Here is a 26463-nt window from a genome sequence, read left to right on the forward strand (position 1 = left end):
TAAAAAAAGATCTATGGAACATGATAGATAGTAAAACTATCTGTAATGCTGTTTTATTGTATGTTTCTCTAATGACATGTAACAATGAGCGTGTTTTCATATATTTCTTGGCCATTTGTCTATCTTCTTTAGAGAAGTATCTTTTCTGATGCTTTGCCCATTTTGTTATCTAGTTACTTATTTTCTGGCTGTTGAGTTGCTGGTGTTCCATACATAATATATATATGCATATATATATATTATACATGTACACATATACATAAATCTCTCATAATTTATATATGGAGCACATATTTTCTTTATTCCATAAGTTATCTATTCATTATGTTGACTAGTTCCATTGTTGTACAAGATTTTAGGTATCATTTCACAATATTAGAATGAGTATTATCAAAGGACAAAGGATAATAAATGTTGGTAAGAAAACAGAAATAAAGGGACACTTGTACATTGTTAATTGAAATGTAAATCAGTTAGGTATTGTGGGAAGCAATGTGGAGATTACACAAAATATTGAAAAATAGAACTAGAATAGAATGGAAAACATTAATCTAAATAGAATAGACTTGAGATCTAAAATTAATATCATTTCCAAGTATATACCTTAAAAAATAAAATCAATATTTTGAATAGATATCTGTGTTTTTGTTCACCACAACATTCACAATAGTATTGAAGCATCATCAAATTACACATCCACCAATGAGACAACAGGTATTAAAAATGTGGTACACATACTAAATGGATTATGATTCATTCTTTTAAAATAAGGGAATCAATCATGAAATTTTCAAAGTTATTGGACAAATATGGACACAGAGTGTGCTAAATTATATAAGACAGGCAAATAATGACAAACACAGCATGATCTCATTTACATTTACATTTAATATGGCTTGACTGTATCTCCAAGTTCAAGTGTTGGGAAAGGAATCACTGATGTTTCTTCATGGGGAGCAGGTTATTAAGAAAATGGGGTCCCGGTGAAAGGGTTAAGTTTTTCCTTTTCTCTTTGTGTATCTTTCCCTCTGCCATGTGTCTTCACCTGATATAGATCTTAACTATCTCACTTGCAGGACTGTAATAAGCAAATCTGTACTGTCTATAAATTGCTCAGTCTCAGGTTTTCTACTATAGCAACATAAAATGGACTGAGTTAGAAACTTGGTGCCGGAGAAGTAGGGTGTTGCTGCAAACAAAGATCTGAAAACGTGAAAGGGACTTTGGATATGGGTAATGGATGCAGGCTCGCGAAGTGTGGAGGGGCAGGCTGGAGCAGATTACAGCGCTACTTAGGGACAATTAAGGATGATTCCGATACGGACTCAAGAGCAGAAATGAAGAGGAAGTCTGCTAAATCTTACAAACTATACCTCAGACAAGAACTTCAGGCTGAGGACCTTAAAAACCCAATAAGATACCTAATGGTGTAGTTCAATGGTAGAGGACATCCCTAGCATGAACGAGGCCTTGGGGAAAATCTGCAGCACTGCAATCAAACAAACAAACAAATAACTAAATAAACTAGTAATAAAAATTCAATAGAAGAGACAACAATGAACGCCTTTAAACAGGCAATAGACCTGAATAGAAATTTCTCAAAAGTAGATGTATAAATAGGCTTCTGAGGATGTACACAAGAAGGAACCCGACACTTCACTGATAGGAAAAAAATTAGTACTAAGAAAATGGCGTGAAGAACCTCAAAAACCTCAAACAGAAGTATTATATTCTAGGAATTTTAGTGAGTTCATCATCAAAGAAAATGACATCAGAACGTTGGAAAAAATATCTGCACTTCCTGTTTATTGCAACACCGCTCTAAATGGCGAAGCTGTGGAATCAACTTCAGTGTCCATCCGCTGACGAATGGGTAAAGAGGATGTAGTCCACGTGCAAAACTGGAATATCATTCCCCCGTGAAGAAATGTGGATCAGGTATATAAGTTAACATTTGTTGATAAAAGTTTAGATGAATGCTTTTCACAAGGATTAATAAGTAATTTCAATCCACAAATACATTAAATTAAAAAAAATGCTTGTTTTGCTCTATTTTTATGTTTTGCCTCATAATTTTGAAAAATGTATTGAGTGCTATTTAGTCAGTAAAGAAGTCCATAAATGTATGTATTTATTTAGCATATTTAAGGTTTTTACTTTAAAATTCATTCTGAAGTGAACATACTGTGTATTATGCACTGTCTATGGAAGTTATATTTTAAGCATTTTTCTTCAGCATAAATGCAAGGGGCTACAAAATTATTTTTCTTCCAAGTAGATACTGCTTACTTCAACCATTTGTAGAATTCCCTCAAAGACTAATAAGATCATGCCATATTAATGATAGTAATGAAATATAACAGTAAAAACCCTTTTAAATATTAGTGCCATTCAAAATTTATGTAAATAGGACAAGAGTAAGATTGTTATTGGTTTTTTCTTAGATAAATCTAATTTATAAAAGTGGTAGTATAGCATTTTCATGGAGGATAAGTTAGTAATTTTATTGTAAATGCCTTTTCCTTAAAATAAATAAGGACACATGCTGAGAGTATGCAATTTCATTGATCATAAGGCACTTAACCTGCTTAAAAAATAACTGTAATTTGAAATATATGCTATGCTTTTGGCAATCAACTAAATAATTCCTAAAACTAAATATTAACCTTTACAATTAAATATACAATCCTTACAATAGTAGAAGTCTTCGTAACTCTTCTCAGATGTTTAAAAGCTGAGTTATTTTAAGTGGCACATAATTTCATCTCTGAATCCAATGGTTGCTCTTAAGAAAAATTAATCAAGTATAAGTTATCGAATATTGCTAGCATTGAGAATTTGATTTCCCGTATATTAAAAGCAAATCAATGTAAACATGGGCTATAAAAAGATTTTTAAGATAACAAGAAAACCACCCACAAAGAACAATATAATTTAATAACTGGCGTTTTGAACTAGGGAATAGATACTTAGACAAAGTTTGTCTTCTAGGTACTTTATTCAAGAGCAGTCTGCCTTAGTATTTACTAAAGAGGAATTGCTCTTATTACAGAAAATACAAAGATGACTAGAATGCATAACATGTTAAAGAATATTAACAGATAATTTAACATGGGACAGATATTATAGGTATATGTAACAGGCTCATTTGGAATAAAATAATAATTTTAAGGGTATGGCAGTGGGGAAGAATATCACAAAAGCAATGTGGAGGGCTGTCCTGGGAGAACATCTGGATTTTCCTTCGTCAAGACAGATGTCCAAAATACACAATTTGAGTTTCTGCAAAAATATTTTTAATATTAACTAAAAGTGTTTTAGACATTTTTAAAAAGTCTATTATCTAAAAGTGTTTAGATAATGAAGCTCCTACTTATGGCATAATACCACTCAGCTGGGTGCTGTCAGAAATTAAGGTCTGTATCTGCAGACCTTTCATCTCAAAATAAATTGAGAGCAGAAGGTAATTACACAGAAAGAAGGACTAATGATGATGACTGAATAATTTGTTCAACTGGATAAAAAAACATTTAATAACAGAATACAATAAATGTTTATCTTGTGTTATAATTTTTTTTGTTGTTGTTGTTTTTTTTTTTTCCGGTAGTGGGAACCGAACTTATGACCTTGCGCTTGCCAGGCAGGCGCTGTGCCACTGAGCTAAAGCCCCAGCCCCTGTGTTATAATTTTTCCTGTTACAAGTGCTTATTATGGAATACAAAGAAGTCTTTTTGGAATAGCTGAAGGAGTTAATGAAGACACACTGCTTTTTAAAATACAGTTATCACTTAAAAGTGATACATTAAGTGACTAAGTACATTGAGGATTGAAATAACTAGAACAGAGAAAAAATTTCTCATAAAGAAAAAAATATTGATGTCCTAGGTAGATGAGAGATTGAACAGGACAAAAGAAACTTGAAGACAAACGTAGTGTAAATGTCCCCAGCACCAGGCTCAGGAGCACTGCTAGCCGTTGATACCCCTTGTACCGATAGTTACTTTGGGCTAGAAAGCATCAGTGAGCTTGAATATTATCAAATTCCCTTTTTGTCTCAGTGTCAGAAATCTCCTACAGGCTTCTTCAATTACTCATACACAAGCATTTATTGTTTTCAAGGTTGAGGAAGTTTTTCCATTATAAAACTTTATTCCAAATAAAAACATCTTATAATTTATAGTATGTCAGCATTTTTGAACTATGTAGGGACTATTGTGATATTTAAAATTCAGAAAATCTCTGTGAATTTATGAGGTCATACATTATAAACTACATTTCTCATTCATAGCTATATTGGTATATAATTGATAACAACATAGTATGTATACTTGAAGTGTCTGATTTAACAATACACTCAAGGTCTGAATTAACAATACACTCAAGGTCTGTATTAACAATACACTCAAGAAAACAGCACCAATATTCAAAACATATATACACCCCTCTACCCCCAAATTTCCCGTGTTCCCTTTTCACTAGTTTCTTCCCTTGTCTCCACGACTTTTAGCCCACCTCTCTCTTTATCACAGTGTTATTGGATGCGTCCCACCAGCCTCCGTCACCCTGAGCACTTCTGTTGCATCTTGTGAGTTCCTTCAAGCTCTTCTATTTTTGTTCACTGTAAAATTCCTTCTTTAACTGCTTTCAGGTACCTTACATTAAAAAAGAAATCTGTTTTCAAGGAAAGAGAAAAGTTGCACTTTCACCCACATCTAAAGAATTAATACGTAAATATCAGTAGTTCTAGCTCCCACTGTTATGCTTGCATTTAAACTGTTGTAGTAGGCTGAAGAAGCAGAATGAAAGCCTCACTGTGATTTTGCGGTAAGAAACCACTGAGCCCTGTGAAGCAAACTGCAAAGCAGTGTCTTGGTTTTCACATCCAGAATGTCGAGAGTGTGTGTGGTCCATGTGAGGCCCATAGATCGCTGGGCATCAGTTAGGACAGATCTGCGTTGTTTCACACCTGCGGGCACAACTGCCAGTGACAATCACGTCCTGCTCCTGAAATACTTAAGCAGAGAGAGCGCACCGCAGCGGTGAGACGATTAGTAGCCCACAAGCCACAGGGAACGGATGCCTAATGGTTCGCTGAGGGGCTTAATTGACAGCAAAAGGCCACAGATGAATGTGTCTCCCTGCTGTGTTCATCTTTCCTCCGCGTCAGTATGGGCGGTGGGAACCGGTCAGTGTCGGAGGAATCTCCAGGGACTCGCCATTCCTGTCACCACTGTCCTCAAGTTAATGTCGTAATCAGCCCGCGTTTGCAAACCGATCTATGGGAGATAATTGGCATGTGGGGACGTGTGGTGTCAGCAGCAGAAACAAGAGCCTTCCCGGTATGTGTTCTCTTCCTCGGGACGGCCACTGCCATGGTCCAGCTTCCCCTCGCAAGATCCCCGTGAAACAAGCCAGGGACGAGTGCTATTATCCCTGATGATTGGATAAAGACATCGAGGTACCAAGACAGCAGGTGACAACCTCAAGGTCACCCTATGGTGAACAAGTGGAACGCCGCCTGACTCTAGCACTTTGTATCTCCTATGCACGCAGCTAGGAAGATCTTATCAGATACAGTGTAAAAGCTTATCGCTCCTCTTAAATGACTTTGCACCTAAATTCTAGACACTTTTCCTTGACTTACAAGAAGCTGTAGAAAACAACCTTTGTCTGTCTCCCCATATTCATCTCTTACTTCTCATTCTTTTTTTTTTTTTTTGCGGCACCAGGGATCAAACTCAGGACCTTGTGTTTGCCAGACAGGAGCTTGTTCCACTGAGCTAAATCCCCGGCCCCTACTTCTCATTCTTTACACTCTGAAATTCGTGCTTTTCAAATTTTAAAATAGACACACAGAGAGCAAAAATAATATTTTCCTGAAGTGTTAGTGAAAATTAAAGAGATTGTGCATGATGCCTGGATTTGGCCCAGGACAGAGGGACACATGCACTGCACACAGCCGTGAGGATGGAGGGTGTTGATATTGACACAGATCAACAGCAAATCCTTTTGTGTGAAGCTATTGTGACCTGGTTTACTTGGGAAGATCTTCCCTGGTCTCATCACCGTTCTTTCTATTCCCCAAAGGTGTGGAGCTTCGTCTCATTTTAAAACACATGCTCTTGCTCTTCCCTCTGCCTTGTATTGTGACGCCCTGGATCCCCGCCTGGTTCTCTAATAATACAACTCTCACGTTAAATATCAACTTGACAGAGACTTATGTCTGACTCAGGAAGAAAGAAACTCGTAGTTACCTGGGGCCACATCCCAGCACGGCTCTCCTTTCCTCTTACTATTGATAGTTACCTGAGTTTATCCTGACTATTTTGTTTCCTCGTTTGTCATCTTTCTTTCTCTGGTAAAATGAAACCTGACAAAAAATGGTACCTAGTTTATCTATTACATTTTCTGTCATTCAAAGGATGTGCAAAAAGTGTTGAGTATATTGCGTACACTCTATAATTTGTAAAATTCCTACTTTGGAATAATGTTTTTGATCTTTTCAAAAGAAAGTGCCAGAAGGAGGGTGTACAGTGCTGTGGGCGCTCCACGGAGTCTGAGCAGGTGTGGATTATGACGTTTCTGCATTCACATGGATTATTTACTGTGCCACTGCCTCATAGATCACAGAAGTTGTGTGACAGAGGTTTGGAAAATCCATCTTCAGTGGGAAATAAGTGGACCAAGTCTCCAGGATAAATTCACTTTCCCTTTCTGAAGTTGTAAACTCCACAGTCTTTGCAAACTTCCTTATTAGATTGATTGACTATAATGCACACTGTAATAGAAGGTCCTGTCTTCTCTCCATGGTTCTTAGATACTTTCATCTCTAAACGGACATGAAGATTTATGTCAGTACATGGGCTGCAGTGGGTATACTTACAACAACGGAAATCGAGATTATTTGATGCTAATCTTGACTTTGTTTTAACTCCACACTAGGTAAACTTGAAAGCTCCCCAAGTAAGAGGGTCAAATTTAAATGTAGAGATTAATGTGTTAAACAGATATGTTGTAAAAAAAAGTAAATGCACAGAAATGAAAACCTTATAAAACCTTTATAGGTATAAATGAATTCAGTGCTATGCAAGTGCAAACAATTCCTTACTTCATTAAAGTAGGCTATTCTTTCTCTTTCTGCTCTAAGTTTAACTCTAGATGCATTTACAGTATAATTATTTAAATTTTAATTTGTTCCACAGCTTCATGCAGTGAGATAATTTATTTTTTAAATTGTTCAGGATAGTAAATTGCTAAAACTTGAGAAATGAAAGAACTCATCAAAGTATTTCATGAGAATAATTAAACAAACCAAATAGTGTTAACACAAAAGGCTTCTGGCTCAAAGTATACCTACCATCATGACATCAGCTCGTCCTCTTCCCCTCATGCGGGCCATTCCTAAGAGACGGCTTTGGTCTGAGCTCTGTATTCTGCAGGGATACTTGTGTGTTAGAACGTGCTGATCAACCAGTTTTAAATAAGCCATATATTTCAGTGTACTGAATTCCTACCAGGGTGATATTGGACTGTTATTTAACCTCACTCTGCCTCACTCCTCGTCTGTAGAAGTAGATAATGATTTGAGTCCTCTCTTTTATATAGCTGAACTAACCTAATAAATTTAAATCATTCATTTATTCAACAGGAAAGAAAGCTTTAATTGGAAAGTTAGAGGGAAGGTAAGAAAGGACTCCAGCTTGGGTAGCTGAATGGCCATACTGTGATACAGGTTTTCCCACCACGAAAGACAGGAGGCCAGCTTTCAAGGGTTGGCTGGGACGTGGGGTCCAGTGCGTCATTATCTCAGTCCTGATGGCGTACAGCTTGCGTCTTTATAGTGGAGGGATTGGGTCTGCAGGAAAAGATTGGGTCTTTCTGTGGTGGTACCCATTATGTGAGGCCCTTCCTCTCCTGGGGCTCCCGTGACCCCTGCTGTGGGACAATGGCTGAGGACTTCCGCAGTAGCTGAGTGCATTCCAAACCCCTCGTCTTGGCACCATCAGACTTACGATGGGAAAGGGGGAAGGTCATACAAACTCAGTGCTGATCAACCCTATCCGGCCGTCTCCTCGACAGACATCCCCTAAATGATCAACACACCCTCTGCCCAGCTGAGAGGAGAGACTTACAATAACACAGGATACAAACGAGAGCCGAGCTTTGTTCTGGTTTTAGTTACCTGTTCGACCCAAGGGAAGAGACATGACTCATAGGAAAAATGACTTTCAAGCCCCTGATTGTCCCAGAAAGAAATATAAATCATGCTTTGAAGGAGAAACAAGTTAGGTTCCAGGATTCCGCCTGTTTCCTATCTTTATGGTGGTCCCTGACTGTGTCATAACTGCATCATTCCTCCTTGAGGGATGTTACCCTCGTTAATCTTGCAGAGGAAGAAACAAAGCGGGTTTCTGTTTTTTTCCATTTTTTGAGATTAACTGACTGGTTATACTTCCCTGTGGTGTGTTGCAGAATGAGTATCGAATCTAAACTCTCTCTGCTGTTACGGATGGTCGATGCTTTCAGAGTTACGGTGGGGCGTGTGAAGAGTCTTTGGCTTCCTCAGATCTTTACCGATTGTGTTAGCTTTCAGGATGTGCCGTGGCCATGCCTGAGCACGTAGCTGCCTTTGGGAGGATGGCGACCTTCCCCTCCTGTTTCCCTTTATTATAGCGCACACTGCTGGGCTCCTTCCCTGGGGGAAATCTACTTGGCTGGTTCTTTGTCTCAACGTAGATGCAGGGTCTCCTCAGAGGGGCCTCATCACGCCTTTGCAGTACAAGGGCCAAAATGCCGGCCGTTTTCTTAGTCCTTTTGTGTTCCTTAGCTTTTGTCTCCAAGCCTTGGTTGTTGAAGCCCCTGAAGGCCAATTAGAGAGGTTTTAAAATAGAATTTGCAGTCCTTAGTCCTATTGCAATTTCCTCTGGATGCCGGAGTCACTGTCATATTCCATCTATCTTCTAGAGAATGGTTTATCATCTTAACATACTGTGAAGTCGTAATCCTCTGGAACCTTCACAGAACACAAATGCAAAGTCTTACAAGTAATATGCGAAACAAGGATAATAAAAGCACAAATAAAAAGAAAAAGGAAAGAAAAAGTGAGGAATCCAGCTAGCATAATAGCTTAAAAATCAGAAGTGTAGTTTTTTTTTTTTTTTTTCACAATAGGAATCCTTTTAAGTAGAATGTATTTCTTATCGATGTGCCTCTCAGGGAACTAATTTTGGAATGTACCTTACTTAGGCTTATGTAATGATCCTAACACAATTAGGATCACAACCTAAAAGCCTGTCTGTCATTATAAATAATGTAGGTTCAGGGGAAGGGTGACTACTACGTCAAGGTGTTTTCTTAAGCTGGGTACACCTAGGGAATACAAATGCCTCTAACATGCAAAAGTGTCAGCAGTAATCAGTGTGAGTGCTCCATGTAACTTTTAACATATTATCTTAGCGTTTAAAAGAAAATTTGGAATCGATGGCTCGGTAGTACAGCTGTAGTCATTTATTTTGTGTTTAATAGATCTATTTAACAGTACTGACAACAATGTCGATTTGTTGTGGAGTAAATTCTGTGGGTGTTTGTGGGTAAGTGGGACCTGGGGAGAACCTGTCCTATGCTCCAGCACTAGTTCACCCCTCTGCCTCTGCCCCGGCTTGCCCTGCCTTCTACTGCATCTGCTGTGTCTGACCCCAGTTTGAAGTGGTCTCAATCACTGTTCTGCTTTTTTGAAAATTGTATTTTACTTCTGGCTACTCCCTTTTCCAGACACTTGTTCATAGATGCACATGACAAGGAATGTGGGTGTGCATATGTGTGTAAATTACATATGTTAACATTATTTTGAAAGATTTGTAGATTTACATAAGTTACATAGGAAAATTCTCAGCTATCTTTGGCTAAAATCCTCTTGCAATTTTCTTAAAAGCTTACTAATTTCTCAGACACCATTAAATGACATAGTTTCACTATGTTTCCTCTCTTCAGATTCTACTTTTTCATTAACATATATTAATTGTACAAATTAATGAGATTCAGTGTGGCATTTCCATCTATATCCTTTCTGTGCATTAATTGTATTCACCCACCGTTTTTCTCCCTCCCTCCCTTCCTCCCTCCCGTCTTGGTACCCTTCCCAGTCCCGGCGATCAGTCTTCATTTCTGTTCAACTTACATTTTATTTTTCAGTTTTCAGATATGAAGAATGTTCTATCATCTAATGAAATGTGGTTGACTGATAGTAGAATCTCTTGGTGACATTTAAAATATCAATACACAGATCAACCCACAGATATTTTGGGTTGATTTTTCTATATGGAAAGGATAAGGTAGTTATACTTAAAAAATCTTGTACTTCTATTGCTCAGGTGTTTTGTTTTGCCTATTTTAGCTGTTTTTAAAGTTTTGGTCACTATGCTTTTACTGCAGTTTAATAACCACAAACTGAATTCTTAATTTGTTAATGTTCCTAAGACATATTTTATTATATCATCTTAAAATACACTTTATTTTTAAATTAAGTAGTAATGAAATTCATCACTTTTTAAAATAAATAGGAGTTATAGTTCATATATCATCTACATTTTTAAAGCCATTAGTAGCACAAAATGTTTTTACTTTCCTATTCCTAAGAGACTATTTTGAAGTGTATGTAATTTTTTCATCTATAAAGCAATGAAAAGAGGGATTTTTGGTTTTGTTTTTGTGTTGAACACATTACTTTTACACAATAACTTTAATATCTGTTACTTGTAGTTTGGCTATATGACATTCCTAAAGAGAAGATACATTCAACTGACCCTGTGTTATTTCAGTAATATCCCTCCACAGATGCACTTCTAGGTTTGGTAATTGTCAATGTCAATCAATAATAGAAAAATAAAATATATTATGACAAAGTAGAATTTTAACCTCATTCATAATTCAGAAAAAAGTCAGTATGAATGGATTCTTCTAAATATTCTAAACTATTTCATGCAAACCACGTATTTTCTAGTTACATTTAGCTTCCTTTCAAAAATCCAGGGTTGTCTATCCAGAAACAGTACATAGGATCTTAGTTTTCTTTTTCCTTCTTTTCTTTTCTTGGTGCCGGAAATCAAACGCAGGAACTTGCATTTACACCCATCCTCTTATTTTCATTCAAATTGTTGAAATTGAAAAGAGAGGCTTGCTATCACCATCATTTCCTTACTACTTACCAGAAAAATGAAACATCCGCTGTGGTCTGAAAGTCCAGTCCACAATTTGAAGGTTGATTTATGGCACCAAGGAAAAGCATGCTTAAGAAGGAAGATAGCACGGCCATAGAGGGCCCCTGAACTGCATTGTACAGGAGGTGACATGAAAATGGTGTAGGCTGATGGGGTTTTGAGGAACAGAACTAAAGAAAGAAAGGTAGAAAGTGCCAGTTTAATTTTCTGTTCTTACTGAAACAAGGATTATTCCAAATCACAGAGATACATGTGAATTGCTAGTTTCACATTCTCTGAGTAACCTGTAGAGTATTTGTTAGATAATTCACACTTTCATTATCTGGTATATAATACAACATAGTGAAGAATAAAAAAATGATTTTATATACATATATATATATATATATATATATACCCTATACACATACTATATGTGTATAGATAAAATCTTGTATGTATGTATCTATATGTATGCATATACATAAAATCTCGTGTGGTGAAGCTGTGAAATTCTTGTTTGTTGTCATAGTAATTTAGTATGGAAAATGGCCCACTGAACATTCTTTACCATTGCTGTGCTAATCTAGCGCATTGTTTCTCTTCAGGAATTCTACACTGTAGACCTTCTCCTACTGGTCAGTAAAATGTCACTTTCCGATTTTAGAAGCCATAGCAAAGCCATGAGAGAGATACCTAGTTTTGTAATGAAATTAAATTATTTTTGAGCACTGTAAACCCTCATTTGTGTTTATTGGGTGGTAGTCATACAAATGATGAATGTATGATTTGATGATTTACCCTTGTGCGAGCTATTACCAATATATTTCTTTGTGTCTGTGTCTAAGAAGTAATTAGCCTGTAATATGTGATATTCTATCAGCTCTTGCAAAAATTTATTTCCCTAATTTAGCTTTGTTTTATGCCATGTCACGACCAGTAGTATTACCTTTTTAAACATAGGTGTGTGTGTGTGCGTGTGTGTGTCCCATTTTCCAGATAGTGGTCATATAATTCAATTGTGTAGTAATTGTAACAGAACCAGGTAACTTGAAACATTGGATAGTGAGTGATTGTAGCAGTTTCATTATAATGTGGCGATATAATCTGTACTCGCCTACTACCTGAAATTGTTAAGATGAACCAGGTATTGTAGAAGTAGCTCTTCTCTATTTTTAGTTGCTTGATATCAGCACCATTCACAGGATTTCCAGATTACAGTACGGACAGCTGCTCCCATCAACCCTTCTGTATTACAGTGAAGGGATTATCAGTATCAAGTGAAGACCGTGGGCAGCGTGAAAAGCAGAATTTCCGGCAAATTCTCTCTGAAGGAAGAAAGGTGTATTACATTTAGACACTAGGGCTTTGTCAGGGCAGTTTCTCAGGAAAAGATCAAATAGAATCCATCTCGGTAACCAACTGTGTTCAGGAAATATTTGAAGTAATGTTAGTGAGATGCTAAGCATACTCTATGAAAAAGAACTGTTTGCTTATATTAGAGCATTCTAAGTACTATGAGTAGGATATAGTTTGTGTTTGTGACCGAAGGGTTTATGTGCTGGAAATCTGGTCCCAAGTGCAGTGATTCTGGGATGTGGCTGAACCTTTAAGAGTCAGGGCCTAGTGGGAACAAATTAAGAACTTGAAGGCACCATTGTCCAAAAGAGTTAATGTTGGTGTCATGGATCTAGTTCCCTGGAGAAGGGATGTAGTGAAAGTCTTCTCTCATCATGCCAGCTCCTCCACACATTTCCGACCACTGGGGCCCCATCTGCTTTAAGGATTTCACCAAAGATGAACAGAAGATGGAGCCGCGATGTTTAACATGCAGCACTACAGCTACATCAGTTTCTTCTCTTTACAGTATTCCAGCATCTGGCATTCCGCTTGTTTTGCCACTAGAAAAGAAAGCAATATACCTAGTGAATAAAGAAAATGCCAAGAAATTTATTAAAAATTACAAAAAAAGTAAACATTTGTGAGGTCACATAAAAATAAACTAAGTACATATGATGTCCTAATTTTCCTAATGTGTTTACTGACAGAAATAATTTCTGATACTGGCCTTAATATTTATTCTGTATTATCTTTTTTATTCCCTTATGTTTTTATTGCAAAGCAATTATTTACTATGTAATTAGATTTTATCTATTTAAATTATTGAAGACAAAACTGGCATCGTGTTCTATGTAGGAGCCAAAAATATAATGATTATTGGCTTGAACTAGATTTACAATCGATCTTGATGTTTGTAATTTTTTTTACTATTTACTAAACTGATAGTACACTGCCCTGGTTATGCAGATGCATGGATTAATTTCCTGGATCTCGGGCAAGTTACACAAAGCCTTGCCTGAGAAGTCATTCCGATTCTCTGAGACCCAACTGAGAAGTGAATGTGAGTGTGTATGAGTGCAACAGAGGAATACGGAAAGGAGAGAGAAGGAGAAAAAGGAATGTCATCAGTTGCAGTCTTGGATTACCTGTCATACTTTTGCTCCATTTTCACAGGAAGTGTACATAAAGTACTCACTGCATATTTTTTCTATAAAGTATAGGGCCCTGGTAGCTCACTGTGATCATGTAGTGCTTAGTACTCTGCGTTGTGATGAGTAATGTCCATATGACATGAAGACTCATCCTGCCCTGGGTTTTACTAATTCTCACCTATGTTCTCATCAATTACAAGTCTCTACTTTCTCACATAAAATGCCTGCGTTTAGATGCAAAACTAAGCAGTTTCGTAGGGCTCTAAATATCACCAGAATGTAATTTTGACAATTTGGATATTTTGATAATGAAGACAGTTTATACACCTCATATCCCTGTGCTGGTGAGAAATGCCCACACATTAACGACAAGGAATACTGCAACCAATCAAGCGACTGCCTTGACCCTTCCCACTGCTCAAGACAACAACAAGAACAACAGAATTCTTACCGTAATGCAGCATCTGACACCTGGTCTCACTGTCATCAGATGTAGAGGTGTTTTGTGTACCCTCACATTTCCAGGCATTGTTCTATTTTTTAAAAATCTCTTAATTACTTTTTACTTTAGCTAGGAAAGATGGCGAGGCCTGTACCCCACCGCTCAGGAGGCTAAAGCAGGGAGAGTGCAAGTGTCAGTCCAGTCAGATAAGCTGGGGAGTCCTTGTATGGGAACTTAAAAATAAAATCTTGGGATATTACTCAGTAGTATCACAGCTGCCTATTGCGTGTGAGGCCCTGGGTTCAATTTCCAGGACCAATAATAATAATAAGAAGAAGAACAAACTTGTTAAATAAATATGTAACTAAATAAGTATATTTTCAAATGTTTTGTATTTTATAAATTCTTAGCATAAGTACAGACCACTTTCTAATGAATTTGCATGTATTCGCCAGCTAGTTTCAGCAACTATCAAACATTTACAAACTGATTTATTGATTCTGCCTGATCTGGATGTCTTTAATTTTACTGCAGTGTTTAAGGAAAATTCTAGACAAAATGTAATTTGACTACAAATGCTTTGATATGTACATCTCATATGATAGCTTCTTTATGTCCAGCTGAATTATGACAATGCAATGAAATTTTCCAAGGAACTTGTGCAATTTCATTGTGCTACAGCATTCATCTATCAAATGTTTTCTTCCCATAATCCAGAAAAGAGCTGTTTGCACAGCAACGTTTACTCAAATGCTCCTACTTTAATCTCTGTAAAATGGTTCCAGGACAAGTACTGGGCTTATATTATTTTATCTTGGGAAATCGTAGGGAAAGTACATGGCTAAGTTTAAATTCCTGTTCCCAAGTGACCTTTCCTATATCATTCTGTCCAAAGAAACTCTAAAATTTATATGCATAAGAATTATTTTGCCTTTCACATACACTTTAGATGTGCCTTTAGCATAAATAATAATATTGCACTTTGTTTTATTCATAAAGCATTAGTATGTAATACCACATTCAGTCCTCGGCATCACTTTATGACAGAAAGCTGTGGCCAGGGGTTGGCCTCTGGAATGTTACAAGAAGGAACTCTACAGACCCCTGCCTAGCAACAGAAGCAAAGCTGATAAAAACACTTGTTAAAATTTAAGTTCTTTCAAAATTATCTTAAAGGAATCCAGCAAATAAAGAGACAATTCTTCAAAAAAATCGACTAAACTCAGAAGAATCAAGTGACTGTGGCAACTGAACCACGAATCCTTCCTCTGCTTGCGCTGCTACGCTTGGCAGAGGTTGTACCTGACTGCAGGCGGGTGTGGCCACAAGACCCTTGTTCCCCCTTGGCTTTCAGGTGAGGAGCCCACATTCTAACCAGAGCGGCCGGGCTCGGCTATCCTCCCATAAGTTGAGGAGGTTACATTCCTGCCAGTCCTTTAGGGAAATCAGAAGCAATCTTCCTCTGGTGAACACCTATCCCTAGGAACGAATCTTTATCCCATGTAAGACAAGAACAGTGATGACTTGGCCGCGTAATCCTAGCTTGCCCACAGAGCCATTTCCTATAAAAAATGAGCATTTAGAGTTAACCACCTGCTCTGCTCTACATTTAAAATTACTAGAGGATGATGCTGAAAAATCATCTTATAAGAAGCCCCCAAGAAAGAGAATTCCACACCTTTCCCAAAGAACTAACTTTATTATAAACAGTAAGTGAAGGGGAAGTCTCAGTCGTTCTTAGAAAAAAAAATCTCTTCTGAAATAGAAACAGTAAGCTGAGCTATAAACCAGCTAGTTCAGCAGACAAAACAGGGCAAGAGACAGCTAAGAAAGTTGCTAGGGTTTTAAAAAGAATCACCAGAGATTGGCCTCAGAAAATGGTTTCTGCCCAAATTAAATTTGATCAGACTGCTGAGACATTTATGCTCCAGGGCATTGTCAAAAACAATAAAGTAATTAGTTCATAATTAGGAAAGCCTGATATGTAAGGTGTAATACTAAGTGAAATAACTTCACAGAGAGATAGCCAAAGACAAGCCCTTAAAACCGTCTGCATTAAAACTATCATTCAGCGTTTGGGGCACACGCAAGGGGAGCCCCGTGATGGGACAGGAAAGGCCTCTGGCTGGGGCAGCGCACCGCAGCGGCTCAGCACAGCCATGGCACCAACCAATGCATCGGAAACGAGGGCTGGTGCAGGAAAGCGAGTTAGTGCCCACAGAGTTCTCCGCGTTCCATTTTTAATTAAATAATAAATAATCAAAGACACGGAAGTCTGTGACCCATGCAGGCAAAAGGGGAAAGGAGGTGGACAACAAAATGTGCCGGTGAGGTGGACCGGATATTAGAATACAAACTTCAAAGATATCATTAGAAATATGGAGAAAGAAGGAAAAAGAATCACACTACAAAATTAAGGAGGTCAAAAGACAACGTATAATTGGAGAATATTAATGAAGATGAAGAATTTATTAAAAAGAACCAAATCAAAACTCTAGAGCAGATCTGCACGATAACAGAAGGCGCACCCTAACACTAGGCGCTTACCTGGAAGAGCTGGAGTGGAGATTTTAACTGGAAGAGAAAAGAGTCCGTGAACTTGAAGAGATCCACAGCAAGACAGAAACATGAAAGGCAGAAAAAAAATGAGAAAAAAAATGAGACTCCGAAATGCAGGGTCACTTTCAGCACACAGGATTAACATAGCAGGAGTATGAGCAAACAAGGAGAAAAACAAAGGAGCAAAACATTATTTTAGAAAACGATGACTACAAATTCCAATTTTCCAAAAACATTCACCTGCACATTCAAGAAGTTAAGTCAGATGATGTGAAGTGATCCACTCCAACACATCATTATAAAAATGCTGAAAGCCAAACAAAGAAATCTCTGAGAGGAGCAAGAGAAGAGAAAACTAATTATGTACAAGCAAATCCTAACAAAATTAACTGCTAATTTGTCATCAGCAACAGCAGAGCCCAGAAGGTAATTGGATGTTGAAAATTAAACTGTTGAAAATTAAAGATAAAAGCATATACAGCTTGCCTAAAGTAATGAGATGATGAAAGTTTAGAAATTGAAATTAAGCCTATATTTCCATTTTATAGAAGTGGGTACTGGAATCTGATAGGTCTAAAATTGCCTAAGGTCCTTATTTAAAGTAAGATTTCTGGACTATAACCTTGAAGATTCTTATCCTGAATTTAGAGTGGATGTAAGGAATTTTATATTAATGTGCTCCAGAAGTAATTTTGATGTAGGTGGTTTGAAAATCACAGTGCAATAATACAGCGTAATAAAGGAAAAAGTACACCTGCAGAATACACATGCATACTTGAATCTTTATTCACCACTATTCACTTGTTTAACTAGAATGAGATGTGGAGCTTCTTATAGTCCTAATTGTCTTTTAGTTTAAAAGGAAAGGAAATTATAGTATATTGCAGGCTTGTTGCAAGAATTAAATAAAATAATTTTACTAAACTGACACACAAATCAATAAGGCTTTTTCTTTCCTCTGATAGTCCATATTTTGCTCATTTCACTTTATCTGTTTCTGCTGTTACTGTCTCCTAAAACTATAATTATTTTTTATCTCAAATCGATAACTTCTCATTCAGCTAGTAAATCTGTTCTCAAAGAAAGTACAGTAAATGCTGGATCACAAGACAAACAAATGTTTCTATTAAAATTTAACTTGATAAACTAGCAATGTCCTACGGTACAAGTAGTACCTGATGGCTGAGGTCACATGATTACAGCTCAGCCACTGGCTGTTCTTTTTCTTCTTCCTCTTTCTCTTCTCCAGTTTCTTTCTCTCTCTCTCTCTCTCTCTCTCTCTCTCTCTCTCTCTTTCTTTTCTCTCTCTCTTTCTCTCTCATCTCCATCTCTATCTCTATATCTCTGTGTCACGATTGGCTGAAAGTGATGGTCTATCATGAAAAGTCATGGAGGAGATGAGGAGATCTGGTCTGGCAAAGACAAGGAAAAGGCAGAGGAGGGATCTCTCACCTCAAATGAGATTAGGGAGATGAGTAGAGTGTGGAATTCCGTGCAAACTTTTGTATAAAACACCACCTGAATAAGGACTTAGCAGTGGAAGCCAGGTATCTGTTTAATGAAATTTCAATGTCACATTTCTATGAAATCCTCAAAAAGAGGTAAAACAAGTGTCCTTGGATAGGTTCCTTGTGAATGCTACAGGGACAGAAAAAGAGTCCCATGGGCCCATAGATCGCAGTGATTCAGTTAATGAGAGTAAAAGTCATCCCACAGGACAGAGGTCCTCTTTGTCCACTCCTCACACCAGCCACGAAGGCTCGCAAATACGAATGCAGGTTAACTTGTTTCCTTTTCTTTATATTTTATATTTTCCTTATTATTTTGTACTATATCACATTGTAATAATCATTTTATGTGAATACTTTTGGGTGAAGGAATGAATCCACTGATTCCATTATTTTTTAGGGGAAAATTCTCTCTGATCTACAAGTGTTTTAGATTGCAAGCATATTTCTGAAGTGAATTATGCAATGTTTTACTGTACTTGAAAACTGTCTTCTTAAATTACTGTGCTTGAAAATTGTCTTCTTAAATTACTGAAATGAGGAAATCATTGAATACAGTTGGGTAATATGGTTTTTTGGAGTAAAATATATTTTTATGAAAATGCAGTGTTTTTTCTTTTAACAAATACAATGATAGCTGAAGTTTATCTCAGCCTGTAAATGTAAAATACCTTTTGGATTATTATTTAAAATCAAATTTCTCCCATAAGTTTTCTTGTATTTGAGTGGCATATGTTTAAACCATCTATACTTGTGCATGTATGTCAGAATGCACATGCAAAAATGCTTGATCACTGAGGTGAACTTTATTTTTATATAAAGTGATTTATTGTGGCTAATAAAAGGATATGATAACCATCATAATCAAAGTTCTCTATTATTAAGAAGAGTAGGACATTCATGCACTGCTTTTATGGAAACATCTCTAATGACAGCAATACCAAAACTCAGGCCATTCCACACATGGTGAGCCAACTCCTGAGTTACCCTCAAGATCCCTGTCTCCTGGAATAAATCTCTGGTTTAATTTCCTCTGCTCTTGAGGTGTGCTTTGTTTCTAACCAGTAGAAAGTAGCAAAGGAGACAAGATGAAAGTAATTACAAGCAATCAATCATATTATGTGTCATGAGGTATTTGCATTCATTTTCTGGAGTTACCTGTTTCTCTCTGGTGGCTTTAAAGATGGACACTCCTCTATTATGGGCTTCCTAAGATGGGAAGCCAGGTGGTAAGGGTCTCTAGAGACCAGCCTGTGGACTATGAGAAGCATGAATCAGAGGCTTATGGGCCTACATCTGCAAGGAATGAGTTCTCCAACAACCTAACTGACCTTGGGAAGAAACCCTCAAGTTGAGCCATTAGGCGACATCCTCAGACAACACTGTGGTTGAAACCTTGAAAGAGTCTGGGCAGAGGAACCAGATAAACTATGCCAGGTCTGGACCCACACAAACCAGGAGCAGATTTATGTGGCTATTCTGAGTTGCAAAGTTTGTGGCAATGAACCTCCCCAATGGAGAATTCGAATACCCTAGTTCTGCGTGTTGTATTACTACGTCTTATTTGATTTTATATTTTGAAGATTGAACAGTGTCTTACTTGGATTTGTTTTGAAGAGTTTGCAAAGTGAGACTGAGAGTGTAAGCACATGAAGATGAATACACTGACATATAAGCCCACTTCCTCATCTGCCTTTGTTAGCTGCTATTTTCCTAGTGCTCAGCGTCGTCTAAGGTAATATGCATCTCTCATAGTAACTGCAGAAAGAATTATGACTCCTTCTCCACAGGAAAGGAAAAGAAAATCCAGTAAGTTAGAAGCAGCTTCAGTAAAGTCCTCTAGAAATTACACCAAGATAATAACCAATGTTAGTGGTTACAAGTTTAGCCTCTAATGAAGGCTGGATGGAAGGACTCAAGGTTGGACAGTCCTCAGGCTCCGTCCAACTTTACTGTGAAACTGTCAAATGTGCAGGAACAAACACACAAATCAGGTACAGAAACAAACGCATGGGGAAAACGCTCTAAGCAATCCCTGGTTCCTCCCAAACGTGACCCAGAATTTTTAGTCAGTTCGGTATGTACTGATTAAGTACCCCACCCCCACTTGTGGCAGAAAGGCCCAGAGGTGAGGGTTCTGCATCTTTTTTTTTTTTTTTTTTGGTTTTTCTCCGGTACCGGGAACTGAACTCACGACCTTGCGCTTGCCAGGCAGGCGCTTTGCCGCTGAGCTAAATCCCCAGCCCCAGGGTTCTGCATCTTAACACCGTTATTCTAGGGCACTTGCAGTATCGGCATGAGGGATCTATTCATACCACATAAAAAGTTTCTGGCTGTATTTACTTTACATAATTTAGGATTTTACTTTCCTGGATTGTTAAGTCTAACAAATGTCCAGGCATGGCCTATCCATCAGATCACCGTTCTAGTTTGATGTTATTTCAACTATACTGTTTACTTCTATAGACACATGCAAACTTTTCAAAGTCAACCAAATCAAATATTTAAATTGGTGTCTTATTGAGACATGAATTTCGTTTTTCAGAAATTCATATTGCACAGTATTTTTTTTCTAAGCAGTTTTTCAGCATGCAATTGTTCATCCTAGCCTTGCTATTTTAAGATGAGCATAAAATAGCAATAAGATTTAAACATTTCAACTGTGTCATACTTTGTATGTTTACACAGTCTCTAGATTTGGGAGATATTTGAGAAGCAGAAATTGTAAATTTTTAAAACTCTCTCTCTGAGCTAAGTGAGCATAGTTGGTAATACATAAATAATTCACTGTGCTCTGCAATGGGCCACTGTCAGCATTCGTAGCTCAGAGCAAGCATTCTGAGGCCTCCCTGTAGGAGCATAGCTGAGCTCGTCACAGAAGCTGTCAGTCAGTGTGCGGAGCCAGCTAGGTGGCATTGCGGAGGATGTGTGTACAGTCTGTGGGTTTGTTATGGTCTAGGTGAAGCAGTGTGGCACACAGCAGGCAGGAGTAAATTTCCCTTACTTCGGCGTTGCCTAGTTGTAAGGGATTGAGGGGGAAAAAAGAGGACTAAATATCTCATATCACGAAATAAAGCCCTGAAGCCTTTTGTAACTTTTCCAGGTTTTATTGCTATTGTCTATGACTTATATCAAAAACAAATCAGTTTTAGTATGCTCTTTCTGCCTAACCTAATCTGTCTTTACACACTTTGAACACGTTCTGCTGAATTTTATGTGATATTCCTAAAAGATACCTGTTATGATACAAAACTGGCACACGGAACATAATCAAAAAATAGAACCAAAGACCGGTTCATGGTCTGGAGGCATCAGATCTTGAGATCTGCACCTCCTATATAATTTGTAATTGTTGCTCTGCTGCACTGTGCCACACTTCCATGAAAACGTGCTGTCCACACTCACAATCAGTTCTTGTGTTCAGCAGAAGCATCTCCTGGAATAGCAGGCTAAAGAGTGCAACATTTACACGTACCCATAGGCTTGTGTAGAAATACTTTTCACTGATGAAATTAAATATTTTGAATCCCAGACCCCTTTTATAACTTATCACTTTCCTATGCCATATGTCTTAGTTAGTTTTCTCTCATTGCTGGGACAAAGTGCCTGACACCCAAAATTAAGGAAAGAAAGGTTTACTTAGCTCACAGTTTGTAGAGGTTTCAATCCATAGTCAGTTGGCTCTAAGGCAGGGTGGCATGGCAGAGGAGCAATGGTCCAAGGCAGCAGAAGACAGCAAAAATAACAAGAGTGAAAGGAGAACAAGATTTGTTTCCTCCCTTCCATTGTAAGCAGGCTACCCTTCTTCTGGTGGGGGCAGCCCTCACACCATCTCCTTGCCCTTCTCTTAAACAAGCTCAGGATGTTTACAAAGTGAGGACCTTGTCCCCTTGCTGAGTACTTAATTAAATTTTTCAATTTGACACAATTAACAACGTCCTTGTTAGATCACAGCATGTCCTCTACACACTAAGATGTAGAACTAGTTAAGCTTCTAGACTTCTCAGGTTGACACAATGCATCAACCATAACACCATACAATTCTTAAGGACTATTAAAAATTGAAATGCAAGAACAAAAGTCTCAAATTATTTATATTTGGTAGACTAACTGAGGAATCTCTTATACAACGTAAATAAGAAATGCGTCATTGAATTCTTCTGGAAGTTAACTTTACCTGGCCTGGAAGACAAGGCTAAGTCTGCTCAGCCTCTGAAGAGTCCTGTGACGCTGAGAAAGACTGAGATCTGTGATCACTGCTCTGGGAATTGCAGTGCTTTACTTGTAAAAATGAAACAGTTATCATTGATATAAATGAAAGATACACACTGAGAAATGTCTACAGAAAAGTTGGACCTGTTTTACAAGATGTTCTAAGCCTCTAAGCAGACAGATGAACAGGAGAAATAAAACAATTAATGTGGAATGCAAAGGAGATGAATCCTGAGCACTAAAGCAGAAAAAGAAATATTGAGAGGACAAGAGCAGGAAGAAAAGAACCCAATCGGAGCTTTGTTACCGTCTTCTGCCTTACCTTACAGGGAGCCAGGCTCCAGTCCGAGTCACAGTGAGACCTGAGGAGCAGAAGCTGAAAAGGGAGACAGTGTCTACAGAGAACTCTAGGGAACAGAATAAGTGAAAAGAAACACTGAATTTGACAGCATTTGAGGGTTTCCCTGTGACAAAGATTATCACAGGTAATAATTTCTGAAGGGCAAGAGCTTTTCTGATGGAAAATAGCAAAGGGAGGAAACTAAACGTGGAATGCCATCTACACGGTCATGTACACAGTATATGAATTGTTACTTTATTTCCAAGGTAACAATTACAGTAATTATTCTTCATGCTTTTATATAGAGAAGTGGGGCCCAAAGTATTAATTCTCTATATTTTAGATCATACAATGAGCTGATTTTCTAATCTAAAATTCTAATGATAGTTGACAGAGCCATTCAGTAAAACAACAACAACAACAAAAAACAACTGCCCCATTTTGTTCAGGTAGTTGGTAGAAAAACATTCAGTATTCAGGCTAAGTGTTTGTTTTAATCCTCTCACACTAAAATACATTATTAAAAGTAGCACAATATTATGAACACAGTACCCCAAGATCTGCGGCAGTGATGTGCTGAGTTGGTAAGTAATCTTCAAGTCTGAGAACTAAGGTCCCAATCATTAGGACAATTCCACGTCTGATGATCATCTTTGTTTCTCTTGTTTTTAGGTGCCTTTTTTCTTTCACTGAGGAAATTTCTTCCAACAGAAATGTAATCGTTTTAAGTCTCTTCCTGGGAATCTCATGGATTAAGCAAGTCCATGGATTAATCTCATGGACTGAAACCCTCACAAACTGTAAACCTTCCCCTCTTTAATTTGGTTGTTGGGTATTTTGTTCCAGCAATGAGAGAAAAGTAACCAAGACAGTGTACAGTAGCTGTGACGGAGTTCTTCAGTATTGTGGGGAAGGTGAGGGACAGAACTACACTCATCTCTATCATTCCAACTTTTGAATCAATCATAAACTCTAGAAGCCTGCCTCATGACTACGTGAGGCTTTAGGAGAAAATTCAGACACAAACCATAACATATATATATATATATATATATATATATATATATATATAAAATCTGGGCCCTTTTATTTACTTTAAATCTCATTGCTGCCCTTAAATATTGCCCATTCTGTCTCCTTCTCTTCATGTGAGAAAGGATGAGTAATCATTCTCCTACGATGCCTTCATATATATGGACACTAATAAATTTTCATGTCTTTTATCCTGTTAATGTGTCTGTTTTCAGTTTAATTAGCAGATTAGAGCTCTCAGAGCGTGAGAATGGAAATCCCCTCACCCTGACATTATTAAGCCTGTGTTTGTGGGACATAATATGGTATAGCTTGAGAAGGATAATATTATATATTAATATATCATATTAAATATTAATATAAACTGGATGCTGTTTCACAATATATATAATATTAATATTATATATGAATATAAATGATGCTGTATCACAAAGTATTCACTGGCAAGTCACACGGATAGACAGCAGTGAGTCTTCATGTAACTGAAAGAAAACTACTGCATAGTGTTGATCTAGAATTTTGGCTGAACCACAGTTAATTTTTTAATTTTTAAAACCAAGAAATTAATATATGCCAAATCTAAGCAAAGTTCTACAGCTTTTCCACCAACATAGTCTCAAAATTAGTTTGTTCTTTCATAAATTAAACTTTACGTACTTACTATGTGACAGACCCACGACAGCAAACAGGATTCAGTCATTATCAAGGATTGTCAAATTAATTAAGGTTGACCTAAAGCTGCCTGAACACAGATTTTAAATTTGGCTTAAAGACTTTGCTGTAAACAGTGAAAAGTACTGTAATTAGATATGTAAAGACTGTTAAATACTCTTGTTACAAGTAACAGAGTCTCAGCCAGTCATAAATAGCCAACTGTCTAAATGATGTTCAAAAAGAAAGTAGAGATATAAACCATGCCCAATCTGGTCATCTCTACCTCACTTACATTTTCTGTATATCAGCTCTTTTCTCAGACTATATACATACCTGCTTATGTGGATGGGCAAAGCACTCTCAATTATTTTGGCACAGACTGCTGTGTAATTAGCTAATTAACTAATGCAAAGCTGGATTTCTGATAATTTTATCAGTACTTACCAGTACTTAGTACCTTTTACCAGTACTAAGGTTGACCAGCAATCAAAGAATACGTGAACTAGTGAGTGAGACAGGTAAATGATTGAAAGTATATCAAACATATTGAATAAAGAATCAGTATATGATAACCAAAAACCCTTAACACATTTGTAGAAAGTTAGGTGCTATTTCATGAAAAAGGTACACATGCATATATACATGTGTATTTTTATCTCTATGTATCTATGTACCTACCTTGCTACCTGTTTGTTTCTTTTTCTTATAGCGATTTAACATCAAATAAAGATGATAGGAAAGAGCTTTCTGGGTAGATTTTAAGGTCGTAACTGGGAAATTCTTGGATGAAAATATAAATGTGATTGAACACTCATTCCACCACTGAGTGTCCTCGAAATCACGAGTAGTTTCTTAACTTTAGTACACTCAGTTTCCTCATGTATTAAACGGCGATAATAAAGTCTGTGAAAAACAGTTGTCAAGAATAAACAGTGTAATGTGCTAGCAATTACTGTCTAGTATGGCTAATACTTCATAATGACTTCCTTGAATAGAGTTTCCCTGTGTACATTTGATGTTTGTAGATATGACTTTAAAAATTGCTTGAGGAAGAACAAACCTGTTCTCCCAAATGTTTATATAAAATTCTCTTGGTTAGCCAGTACTATGCAAGATAAATCATAGCTCCGAGTTAGCATGATAACTTCTTAGTTTTCTACCTTTCTGTGTCTATTAGAGTCAAGTAATAGCGGAGGTAAATGTTTTACCTGTCAGGCACAAACACCCACATCACTTACCTTGTTTAACGTTAGCATCCCTGTACTAAGAGATGCCACAGCACACCTACTTTGCTTCTGGAAATGGTTGTTGTGACAGCTCAGACACATGAATTCTGAAACAAAATGAGAAGCTTATGGTATTCATTTGCATGTTGAAGCCCAGATCTCTCTTCTTCCTCATTTTTTTGACAACGACTGTGCCTAGCTAACGGAAGCAACCTGAAAGAGTTGTGCAGATCTCAGTGAGTTCTCTGAACGTGTTGCTGTCCTGGAGACTACAAATTAGAACAAAATTTTAATTATGCAGCTATCTTCAAGAGCTGAAATATTAATAATGATTAAGGAATTTAATCTGCTTTTGTTCTCCACAGGAAGCTTTGACATCCATAGTGAAAAATTTTAAAAATGCTTCTTTAATTCCTTTATTGGCAACTTTTATTGAAATTGTAGCATGTTAGAAAACCTGGAAATCTTCCCACCATCATTATATTTGGAGAATACATTTTCAATTACACCATGAAGAAATACAAGATACTCTTGGGAAAACCACATCTGTATGAAAACTTCACCTAGAAGTAATGCTTTGTTTATCTTCCTTGTTATGTTTGAAATTATAAAACTGAGTGACAATTAGTAAGTTAAAGAACACAAGATAGATAACCCCAAGACCAGTACCCATTGTGGGCATTTTTATAATTTGATGGCTCACTAAAAATAGATATAGTTCTTTTTCAGTCTCACAATTCTACGATGTGAACTGTAGTAAAAAAAATCTGCTCTCCTTCTCTCTGTTAAGATCATGGCGCAGT

At 37.2% G+C, this 26463-nt stretch overlaps 1 long non-coding RNA gene across 1 annotated transcript; it reads right to left on the reverse strand.

The window, feature by feature from the left end:
* Positions 1–8067: 8067 nt before the first annotated feature.
* LOC102005685 lies at positions 8068–25761 on the reverse strand. Its single transcript, XR_259966.2, has 3 exons — positions 25673–25761; positions 12320–13096; positions 8068–9013 (listed from the first exon to the last, which is right to left on the reverse strand). It is a non-coding gene; the product is annotated as an uncharacterized LOC102005685 (long non-coding RNA).
* Between the last annotated feature and the right edge of the window lie 702 nt (positions 25762–26463).

This window comes from Chinchilla lanigera, unplaced genomic scaffold (assembly GCF_000276665.1).
Source record: "Chinchilla lanigera isolate Chin_1 unplaced genomic scaffold, ChiLan1.0 scaffold00011, whole genome shotgun sequence".
NCBI lineage: Eukaryota > Metazoa > Chordata > Mammalia > Rodentia > Chinchillidae > Chinchilla > Chinchilla lanigera.